This window comes from Dipteris shenzhenensis, chromosome 1 (assembly GCF_047967505.1).
Source record: "Dipteris shenzhenensis isolate YYH24624 ecotype China chromosome 1, Dip_SZ_1.0, whole genome shotgun sequence".
Lineage (NCBI taxonomy): Eukaryota > Viridiplantae > Streptophyta > Polypodiopsida > Gleicheniales > Dipteridaceae > Dipteris > Dipteris shenzhenensis.
The window spans coordinates 69,600,441-69,612,547 of NC_141596.1; the positions used below are offsets into that span (position 1 = coordinate 69,600,441).

Sequence of the window (12,107 nt, forward strand, 5' to 3'; positions counted from 1 at the left end):
TTCGTCCTGGAAAGAAAATAATGATGGCATGTTTGGCATAATCCTTCACGGGGTCGAACATATCATCTACCTCAATCATGATACCTATGGTAGGAATCGGATTAATCCAACTTTTCCTTGTATCCTAAAGCCCTCATGCATATCTTCATATACTAGCTGAGCCTTTGCAGAGGCATGTAGGGGGTCATCCAGACCCATTACCTGCTTTTGCTTTTTATTCTGATATGATCTTTCTTTGTGAAAGGTCTTTTCATAAGGACAAACTACCATTGTAGCAGAGGGAGAAAATAAAAAAACAAGAAAAAGACAACAGGACGAGAAGTACGGACAGGTACGGATAAAAGTACAACAGGGTTGTACGGATAGGCAGTACGGTCAGGTATGGTTAAAGGTATAGTTGTACGAAGATACATTACGGACATGTATTGGCAAATATACGGGAAAAGGTACGGATAAAACCTGATTGTACGTAAGACGTATGGATAGTACGGATAAAGAAAACGTATGGACAAAGAACACTTAAAAAAAAAAAAAGTGACATCTTATATTTATGTGTGGGAAACCTCAAAAGAGGTAAAAACCCACCAATAAGTACAAGGAAAAATTTTACAAGTATAGCCTCAGAGCAAAAGTCATGAGGCAGCCAAGTAAAAAGTTACATATCAAGCTGGAGGAGGATAAAACACAGCATCCTCCAACTTTAAATTGTTGCTCTATAAAAACTGATGTAGTGATGAAACCACACCATGTGATTCTTCTTAATATAAGCGAGAAACCACACCACTGAAGGAATAGACAAGCGGAGCAATATCCAAGCGAGAGAGGGAGTAACCAGACCGTAACGCAAACGAGACAGGTTGGGTTGAAACCAAAAAAAGGGTGGTGACGCTATAGCAACTGCGCATGGGACTTGGACAGAAGGGTACGCGTTCTGGACAAGAGAGCAGGGGAAACTGTTGCGAAAAAAAGCTTGCAGGACACAACTTAGACTAATCCAACGCACTGACAGAGTGGGCAAGAACTGAGGGGAAACCAAAAACGAGGCGTTGAAGGTGGCTTTAGATAGCACACGAGATGGCGAAACTGTGACGAAATCTCCTTTGAGCAGAGGTAAGGGCTCCGAGTAGGCCGCACACAGTCCAAAGGAAACGTGGAGCAGGTTGTCTCGCTCACACACTCACTTGTGTGCAGCTCTCTCTCACACACTTTTGTGCAGCTCTCTCTCCACCCTCCACACACCATACCACTGGAGCTCTCACACACACTTTTTTTTAAGGTGAAACCAGTAACTATAAAATTAACATGAAATCAATGTACATGACATTAGACTCGAAAAGAGAGCCTAATGGAAGAACTCAAAAACAATCAGAAAACACTTAAGGCTAGTAGCATCCAAGTGTTGGTAAGCTGAAAGGAAAGGAAAGAGTGGACACAAACTCAGAATACTTGCATTACTTACATTATGGCATGAAGAAGAGTGAGGTCCTTAAGTAGGCACCTCATACATGCTCACTGACATCACTGATGACTTCAGAGCTCCACAATCATCTTCTCAATCTGCTCCTAGATTCTCTCAATCATCCTATGTGGCTCTCCACCACCTAACTGTGCTTGTGGGCACCTAACTGTGCCTCTAACACTCACACATAGAAACATAAGGTGTGCATGAGGCATACACCTTGAGATATCCCATCAAACCCCCCCTCAAGGGAATGCCTCAGGCTATGTCAAGGATACATCTAGTCTCATAGTTTCTCATGCCATCTCATGGTGGTCAAGGATAAATCTATGGCTAGGTTCTCATGCTAGCAAGGGTTCCCATGGGTGTAAGGTAAACAAAAGGGATACAAAAAGACCTTCCAATGGTTATCCCCCCTGCATGTACATGCACACAATGTCTGCAGGAGGTACCAGGGAGCAAAACATACACATGGCCTACATCATAAGGTGACCAGAGGTGTTTACAAAACACACAAAACACAATAGTTTATTTCATTCATTTTGGAGGACTATCCAGGCTGAGTACCTTGACATAAAAAGAGAGATCTGGAGCATACATAGAGATGTTTTAAAATGCATAATCTTCAAAGGATGCCTCATCTTGTGGAGGCTCATTAACTGAAAGTAGATTTGCATTTTCTGTCTTTGCTTTGGCTCTGCAAAACTTCTCATTATGGTTGTTCTTGCCACAATGCTTGCATGGATTAATTTTGAAGCAGTCCTTTGAAAGGTGATTTGTCTTTCCACAGTGATTGCAAGGGGTATACTTGCCCTTCTGGACTTTTACAGCATAAACAGTGTCATTGCCTTTCCTGAGCTCCATATGTCTTTCTTCTTCTTGGAGAGCAGAGATAATACCTTCAAGATTAGGATTAGGAAGATTTTTCAAAGTGGTAACTATGTGATCATAATCTTCAGGCATACTCTTAAGTAACACTGCCATAGAATCATCTGGAGTAATAGGAGAGTTGATAGAAGCTAATTGTGTCATAAGACTCCGCATATAGTTGACATGAGCTGCTAAAGTAGTACCACTAGCCATCTTCAATTCAAAGAAAGAGATTTTAAGTGATAGTTTAGAGATGTGAGAGCTAGCACCAAAAATCATGTCAAGCTTCTGCCAAGCTTCTGAAGGAGACTCCAAGTCAGAGATATGGTGAATATAATCATCTCCTAAAGCAAGAGCAATGATACCATATGCTTTTTCTTCTCTAGCTGGATCCCTTGCCGGTTGTGTCGGAGTTGAGGATTCTCCAGCATTGGAGGCCGTAGAAGAAGCGGTAGGAGTCGGTTTGACAAGTCCCCATAAGTTCTCCCTCATCAATGCAAATTTCACCTTCATCTGCCATGTGTGGAAGCCCTTTCCATTGAACTTCTCTAGATTCAATAGGGTAGCCATGAGAGGGTCTAACCCAGATATTGGGCAGTGTCTATCTCTCTTACAAGGCAAAAAATAACTGAAAGACTTCCAAAATATGAGCACTTGATGTAGCAAAGACTAGTGACCAATATTCAATCAATGATGCTTCTTCTTACATGCTTCATAGAAGTGGCTAAAATGACTACTTTCCAATCAAAACGAGGTCTAGTAATTCAAAACAAAACTGAAGCCACACTTGTACTGAAGTTATTGAAAGTTTCAAAAAACCAGAAATGCTAGAGTAGCATTTTATGTAGCATCATCTCCAAAACTTGTCCAAAACTGTCAACACTAAAAGGCTGAACTTGGAGGGCTTGTAGCTCACTCTTCAAAGCAAGGAAAAGAGGGCTTTCTGAAGCAAAAGAAAGCTCATATACGAGAGAGGGTCCAACACAGAGGTTGGACGAAATGGTGCACACTTTTGCCCGGGAGAGTTGCTACAGGCTGAACCTGAGTTTTGACGATTTCTCCCTCGTTACTTAACCAAATGACCTGAAAAATGGCTCAAAATCTTCGTCTTGAGGTCGCCCATCTACTCCTAAGAGGGCTCAGGCAATGGCGGAGTAGGCAGGGAGTATTGAGCAATAGAAGAAATGGCGAAAAATGTACTGTTTGGGGAATGGCAGCCAACATAGACGTTTTTTCTTCAATTGCTTGCAGGTGGAAGTTCGCCCATACTAGAGGAGTTTTCAGCTCAGAGGGTTTGGGCAATGGTCGTTTGTAGGTGGAGAACCAAGCTCTCAAAGATTTTGGGAAGAAAGAGGAAGATGAAGAAGAAGAAGATGAAGAAGAAGATGATGATGTGGCAGAAATGGGCTCAAGGGGGATCAAAGGGCTCTGATACCATGTTGGTAAGCTGAAAGGAAAGGAAAGAGTGGACACAAACTCAGAATACTTGCATTACTTGCATTATGGAATGAAGAAGAGTGAGGTCCTTAAGTAGGCACCTCATACATGCTCACTGACATCACTGATGACTTCACAGCTCCACAATCATCTCCTCAATCGCTCCTAGATTCTCTCAATCATCCTATGTGGCTCTCCACCACCTAATTGTGCTTGTGGGCACCTAACTGTGCCTCTAACACTCACACATAGAAACATAAGCTGTGCCTGAGGCATACACCTTGAGATATCCCATCACCAAGTCCCTCGCAGCATAACTATCATATAAAGATTGCTTGAGGGACATTCTCAAGAAAGCATATGCCTGAGGAAACTGTTGTCCCATCCTAAAATGCAATCTCTGTGTCCAAATAGTCCATAGTACCCAAAAACGAGCCCAGTGAAAGAAAAGGAGGAATGGAGACATCTGAGATGAGAAGCATCCAAACATCCAGAAGAGTTTCCCGAATCTGATAGAGGGAAATCGAAGCCGCAGCAAATGAGAGACATGAGTGATCAATATCCAAGAGTGCGGGCAAGACCATAACAAATGGGGAACTGTCTCATGGTGATGAGAGCAACGGGGGCAGGAAGAGGAAGCAATACGACGTGCTGCCATTTTCACCCCAATGGAAAAAGCTCCCACTATACATCTCCAAAAGAAAAGCCTCTGTTTCAATGGCAATTTAGCTTTCCAAATTTTCTTGAGTTGTGATTGCCACCAAGATAAAGGCCTATCCAAATTCCAAAGAGTGTTGGCATGCTTATCAATCCATGGTGGTGGAAGAAGAAATTTGTAGACCATCGAGGAGGCCAAATTATGCATTGAAAGTGAACAAGTAGTAGGAGATAAGGAAGTCAAATTCCAGTCCAGTAATCTGTCCTGTACAAACAGTGGAGGAACATGAACAAATGGCTGCAACATAGTTGTAAGTATTCTCCAAATGGGCCTATGACGCAGACCCAAGGGGAATGTCTTGCAAGCTTGTGGAAATGAAAGCACATAACCATGTTGATCCACAACATCTCCGACAAATCTTATGTCCAATTTCATAAGATTATATGCTTTAATAGGTGCCTGTAAAGCAAGAGGCGATTCAAACACCTTGCTCCAATGGATGCTTTCCAAGCGAAGAGAATTATTGTTATGGGAAGAAGCACCTGACCATTTAGCATAAGAGAGAATTCTCTTCCAATCATGAATAAAAGCAGTAGAAACGGGACAACCAGGAATTTTCCCCTGAAATGTGGTCATGACTGCTTCCCAGTGATCTGTAATCCAACGCCCATATGCATGGGACGTCATGTTTCCACACATAGCTGCTAACATAATAGCCCATGGCTGTTTTTGCTGAAAAAAATCAGCAATCATAGTGCTCTTTCTTGCCAACATATGAAACTGAAGATTGAGAATATTCAGTCCCCCATGAGTCTTAGGAGAACAAACAGACTGCATGGGAAGTAGTCGCAAAGCCTTTTTGTGAGATTTGCTTTTCCAAAATATCTCCATAGCCTGGGACATATAGGAAGCCAAATGCTTAAAAGACCAGGGAAGAAGAGGCAAATAAAATTGCACATATGCCATAATGATAGACTGTACTATCCGAAGTCGAACATGTAGAGGCCAAGTGGACAAGTGCCAGTATTCCAGCTTCTTGTTAATCTTTTTAAGCACCCATTTGAGCTGTTGTTGAGGGGTAATATTCCAGCCAATGGGATACCCTAAATGCCTCACAATAGTATGGGAAGAAATAATGTGGCCTGGCCAGAGAAGTGCATGCCAATCAGCTTCTTTCAATGCTAGAAGATTCGATTTCTGAAAGTTGATATGCAGTCCAGCAGCTATGCCAAAATCATTCAAAGTACGCATCAAATGAGAGAGGTCACTTTGAGAATTCCTGGGCATGAAATATGAATCATCAGCATATGCCTGTGCGAGAAACGGCTGTGCCCCTGGAATTTGCAAGCCTTGAAGCTGCCCTGTATCTGCAAGATTGTCCATATGCAACAATAACGGATGAGTAGCAATGGCATACAGTAGCGAACTAAGAGGGCAACCCTGTCTCACTGAACGGGTCATAGTCCATGTCCTTGACAACCCACTACCAAGCAAACACTGCGCAGTGGCATGAGAATGGAACTAGTAAATAATATGGACTAGCCGAGGGCCAAATCCCACACACCCCCACACCCCACCACACACACACACACACACACACACACACACATACCAAAAAATGAAATGAGAACCCACACACACACACATACACACACACACACACACACACTCATATACACGTATGTGTGTGTGTGTGTGCCAAGGTTGTAGCAAGTCTGCCAAAAAGCCAAAAATGTTTCCCAAAAGGAGAGTTAGGGAAACGAAGGCGAAGCAACATGGAAATTTTGCATATGAAGGTCTTAGTGCTGGAGCACATCCAAAACAAATGAGGCACCGTTTCAGAAAGGGCCATGTATCGAAGACAAGAAGCAGATGGAATCCTTCGTTGAATATTTCAGACTCTCCCTACGGCAATCTATCTATGATACTTGCCATCAAGGAGATCTTCCTCAGTCATGCCTGGAAATAGTTTCTCTTTGCTTTTGATTTCCTGTTGAGGCTCTCTGTTTTTTGAGACCCTCATGTAATCTTGCTGATAATATATTTCTCATGGGTTTACCAAAAAAAAAAAAAAAGGTGTGTGTGTGTGTGCATACATACATACACAGGTAAATATATATGTGTGTGTGTGTGTGTTTATGTCAGTTATATACAATATCATAGCTAAAATGATTGTTGACCGTATTAAAGGTTATTTACATGATGGGCTGCATCCTTTTTAATATGGGTTTGTCCCTCGTAGGCATATTACAGATAATATTGCAAATGCTGATGTTCTGCCCCTACAGGTGGATATCGCAAAAGCTTTTGATACGGTTCAATGGGATTTCATCTCGCAAACTATGCGAGCTCTTGGGTTTGGAAGAGAAATGCAGCAGGTTATGTAAGAAATCCTAGATTTACTATATTTAGAAATGTGCTAAGGAACAGAAAGGAGACTGAAATAGCAGAGAACAAGGAATAATTGTATTGCTCCCTTGATGAGAGAGTACATTACAATAAGAATGTCTCTTCAATAGGATGTCTCTTGTGAAAGGTTGTGCCTCATTAGGAAGTGTCCCGTCGAAAGGGCAAGGGTTGAGCCTCATAGGAAGTGTCCCTTAAACACTTCCTTAAACACAATGTAAAGTAAGCACCTTTCAATGCTTTTGGGTGAATATTTTTAACTTGGAGCTTTCTTCCAGCTTGTCCATGCTCTAGCAATGCATGGGAATATTTTTTGTCTTTTATTAGTTATCATGAAACAAATTTAGATAGACATCTTTCATCGCCCAGTTGCTCGATTTAGACTTTGGCTCGTTCCTGGTCGCTCGTGAAATGGACATCCTCTTTGGTCAGGTGAAACACCCTTGGGAGGCAACTAAAGATTAACGAATCTGCAGGCACCTGGTTTTGGGTGGTTTGGGCATGTCATGCACATACATGTGTGCTTTGCTAGACATCCATAAAATTGCATGGCAATGAAACATGGCATGTGGAGTGCATTGCATGTGTGTGTTAAAGTTTACTTTGGTAACATGACAAGTCTTGCGAGTTGCAGGCTCAGCCTGCATGCTCATTCATAGGCTAAAAATCCATGCATGTGAAAGAGTTGGTCATATACCACCTTTCTTTAAGCATGCATAAGCGCATGCTTAGTGCATGTACTAGTTGCTTTGCTAAAAGTTCTAATATTGTACTTTACTTTTAGCGAAGCCACTAGTACAGGGGGCAGTGCCACATGCGACAGAGACCAGTCAAGCACAGCGACATGTGATAGAATTCTATGCATTTGAGTCAACCCCAGGACAGTGTGGAGTAGAGGAGGAGATAGCCGACATAAGCGCAGCATGGATCAGCGAGGAGACACAGTGCGCAGCGATAAGCCGAAGACACAAAGACAGTGCAAGGTGCAGAGGTTGACTAGGGCACGCACAATGGAGGTCCAACCCCTCCCCAGCTCTACTCTGAGAGGACCATCTCAGCTGACGTGTCACTCTTGATATAGCACACCAGATACGGAGATCAAGGAGCCCCCCCCTGCCACAATGAGAGATGACTCAATAGATGCAGATACGAGACATCTCGTGTCACACTCGAGAGCTACTATGGCACCTGGATCTGCACTCCCAGCACAAAATATGCATAAATCAAAAGTTTTGTTTTAATTGCAAGAGATTTAGAGAGTATATGTGTATACATATTTCCTTATTTATTTATTCATTCACTCATTTACTTATTCCTTTAAAAAAATAAAATCTCATATGCAATCCTTAATATCCCAACCATGGGATATATGAAGAAATTGATAGACATTTTTTGTATGAAATTATAGCATGATATAGACCACCATTACTAAAATACATATGCAATCAACCTAACCTCTTTGCCCATAAGGCCTGAGGGTTAAAGCTCATCTAGTCATACTCGAAAGAGTGCTACTTTGATCATCTCTTGCAATTTGAAAGACAAATATTTAACTGAGTAAATTTAAAGGTGAGTTATTTGAGTACATTGTCAAGCAAGTGATGGTGGAAAAGCTTCCTAACAATTGGCTAGAAATGGATTTGGTATCATAGTAGATTGTGTTCAAGAACTATAATGTTTGATTAGAAGGACGTTTAATAATCTATAGGATGCCTCTTATATCTACGTTAGATATAAGAAGATTGATAATTTGTAGGCTGCCTCTCATGTCAACATTAGACATTGTAGTATCCACACAAGAATTGACTAGTCAATATGGGGATACAATTTTTTCTTGCTTCTTATGTACTCTTAGCTATCCTATGCTATAGTTGGTTGAGAAGAGAAGGCCTGTTACATAAATTTTAGCGAAAAGCCCAATGGCTACTACAAGATTGTGTGAAAGTCCCTAGGGTATTATTGTTCCTACCAATTGTGTGTCGCTTGGTTACTATGAGTATGTGAAGTAGAAGCATGGAGTACATATTCATTTTGGAGACGAGAGACCTTCCCTTTATAGGGGAGCATTGTGCACCACCCAGGCGTTCACAAAGGGATGTTCTTATAGAAGATCATTTTCATTATGGAGTTGCATTATATGCATCAACTCTCTTGGATGCATTTCTCCAGTTCCTACATAGTGTATCAAAATGAATTTATGCATCAACTCTCTTGGATGCATTTTTTCATTTCCTACATATTGTATCAAAACAAGTTTGAGCTAAAGGGGTCCATAATGTCACATAGCAATGTATAAGTGTTTTCAGAGGTTATAATGTGTGATGTCAATTATGTTCCCCCTTGCTCTTTCTTGCCATGGTTCCCCCTTGCTCGTTGTTTGGGGTACCTCCTGACCAAACAGTTTGGAGTATTTACCACATGTGCATGCAAACTCTGCTATACAGTCTGCCATGCAGCCTGCAAGATCTGCCCTAGAGTATGGAGTATTTAACACATTGCCATGCAGACTCTGCTGTACAGCTTGCCATGCAGTCTGCAATATCTGCTGTACAGTCTGCCCTACAGCCTGCAAGGCTATCAGATGTTTTGCCCATATAGTTTCTTCACACACTCTGGTTAGCCAGCACTTAGGAGCAAGCTGATGAATCAAACCTATTACAACCAATCCAAGCTAGCCTGACAAATCATCCTATACAGCCTTCAAGTGCAAATGATGGCTTACTTTGGCCAATGAATCAGCCTCAAGCAGCTACTGTCAAACAATTTGAGGAACGAATACTTCACAAGCAAGCTTCTTTCCAGAAGTCAAACCATAGCTGTCTATCTAGAGGCAAGTCATATATAGGACTTCTATGTCAGAGGAAGATCTGTGCACCCATGGACCAAATCCACTTCCTCTTCCAACGCCTCAAGATTTGGCTATAGCTGGGAGAAGAATTGTCAACAAGTTGAATACCACACCACAGAGTCAGACCCGCATGCAAACGAGGAAAGGCGCCCACCCAAATATTGGCGATATAGTTGTTATGATACAAATGAAATGGGAACCGAAGGCGAGGGTTAGCTAGGCCCAAGGTTGGGTACAACTGAGTCTACGCTGTCGCCAAGTCTTGCAAAACAACCATAGATTAGAAAGACCAGATTGGGGTATCTTTGGTCCCACACATAAATATAAGATTTCACCCCAAAAAAAAAAAAAGTACATATATAAGCTGTGGGCTCATTTACAACGACCCCATAAGATGCACTCCTTGTGATACCTGGACCGTGAGAAGGCCTATGCTTAGTCTAGCGTAACAACTGGATTGGTGGGCTCCCATGGTATGCGACACAGTGGTTGTAGCCACGACGAGCGACACAGTGGTTGTAGCCACGACGAGACGCGGCACTTGGCTAAACTCAAGCTCGTAGAAGGATCCTTTATACTTGATCTAGCTGGGTTGTTGACATGTATAATCTGCACGAAGTCATCACTCGTAGCGAACTTCGATCCAAAATTGCATCCCTATTTCGTAAGCATGCGGATGTCGCCATTCCCAAGGTGCGTCTCTTTTTAGTAATCCATGCTCATTTTGACAAATGAAAAGTGGTTGCATTGTAGAGCTTACCTAGTATTGGCCGGCATTGCATTAAAAAATGGTCTGAAATCCATGAGGCATTATGCAATTTATTCACTGAAACAATTATATGTTTCGCTTAGGCCATGAGGTGCCGCACTGATATTCCGATAAGATCTGACGTCTTGTGTGATCTTACGGGATTACCTTACTCAATGGCCTTCAAAGCAAAGAATGAGGCAAAAGAGGTAAAAACCCACCAATAAGTACAAAGGAAAAATTTACAAGTAAAGCCTCAGAGCAAAAGTCATGAGGCAGCCATGTAAAAAGTTACATATCAAGCTGGAGGAGGATCAAACACAACATCCTCCAGCTTCAGATTATTGCTTTGTAAAAACTGATGTAGTGTAGAAACCACACCATTAATAAAAACAAGCTGTTTTTTGTCCTTGTGATTCTTCTTAATATAGGCGGGCACCCGAAATTTCTGAATGGCAGGGTCAAAAACCTGTTTTAATATGGGATGAAAAGAATCTAGTGAAAATGGCACATCTGCATCCCGAACAGAAGAAGACTCTGGCACAGGCATCAGAGGCAAAGGAGCTAGATCAACATCTGTATCCTTCGACGAAAGAGCTACCTCTGATAATGCAGGACTCAGCATTTCAGCTTCACTCCGAGGATCAACTTGAGAAGGAGCATGTGCAACATCCTGTATGATCCCCTCTGCAAGGGGCACATCCATATCCTTAGGAGAAGGAGGTTGATGATGCTCAACAAGAGTCGGATCCAACAAGAAAAAGTTTGGCATGTGATTTTTCTACCTTCCTCCAGTAATGCTTCGGAGCAGTAAAAGAAGGCTTATCCAATAAAGCCTTAGGAGAAACCGGAGGAGGAGGAGGGGGAGGAGGAGGAGGAGGAGGAGTAACCTTCACAGTTGAAGAAGGAGTAGGAGGAGTGGTCATGGAAGCAAAAGGACAAGCACGTGCAAAATGACCAACTTGACGACACCGATAACAAGCTGTTAGGAAAAGAAGAAAAATGCAGCTTGATGCGCATTGGATGAGCAAATCCTAGATTAATGTCTCGGAACATGGAGAGGCCTGCCCAAAAAGGCTGCAAGAGTAGGACGATGCTGAAGAAGAGGCACAGGCAGCGCTTTGAGTGTAATCCAAACCGGATAGTGGGTTAGAAGAGAGGCAGACGGATCAAATAAGGGATCCCAGGGCATCACATAAGCAAAAAAGCCAGCTCCAGGACCACTAGCACGACTGACAAGGCGCTCTACCACCTCAGTCAAAGAGCAGTGGGCATAGTAAAATCCTTTGCCCAGAAAGACAAAGGAAAAAATATAATCCAGACCCACTGCAACATCAGCCCAATGACGAAGCTGAGCTGAAGATAAAACCCTGCCCATAAAATAGAGGCAGACTCCAAATTGCTGAGCCTGTCGAAGATCGGAGACCAAAAGGGCAGAATCTAAGGAACAAACAAGCGGGGAACCCGATGAAGGAACTTCTGTGACAGAGGCAGAGCACAATTGGCGAAGAAGATCCAGTTGGAGGGAAGAAGAAGGGCCATCGGAAACATCCAGCTTTGCCAATTTAATCAAAGGCGAGGCAAACAAACCACCATGCTTCCGCCGAAGAAAAACACGAGTAGGAGGAGCAGAGGCAGAAGGAGGCGCTGAGGCAGAGAAAACAGAAGAAGCAGGTGTCGG

General features: G+C 42.5%; 1 protein-coding gene across 4 annotated transcripts in view; it reads left to right on the plus strand.

The window, feature by feature from the left end:
* The window catches only part of SPK1 (guanyl-nucleotide exchange factor), a 207,756-nt gene that overhangs the window by 71,082 nt on the left and 124,567 nt on the right, over positions 1–12,107 (plus strand). The window lies entirely within an intron of this gene.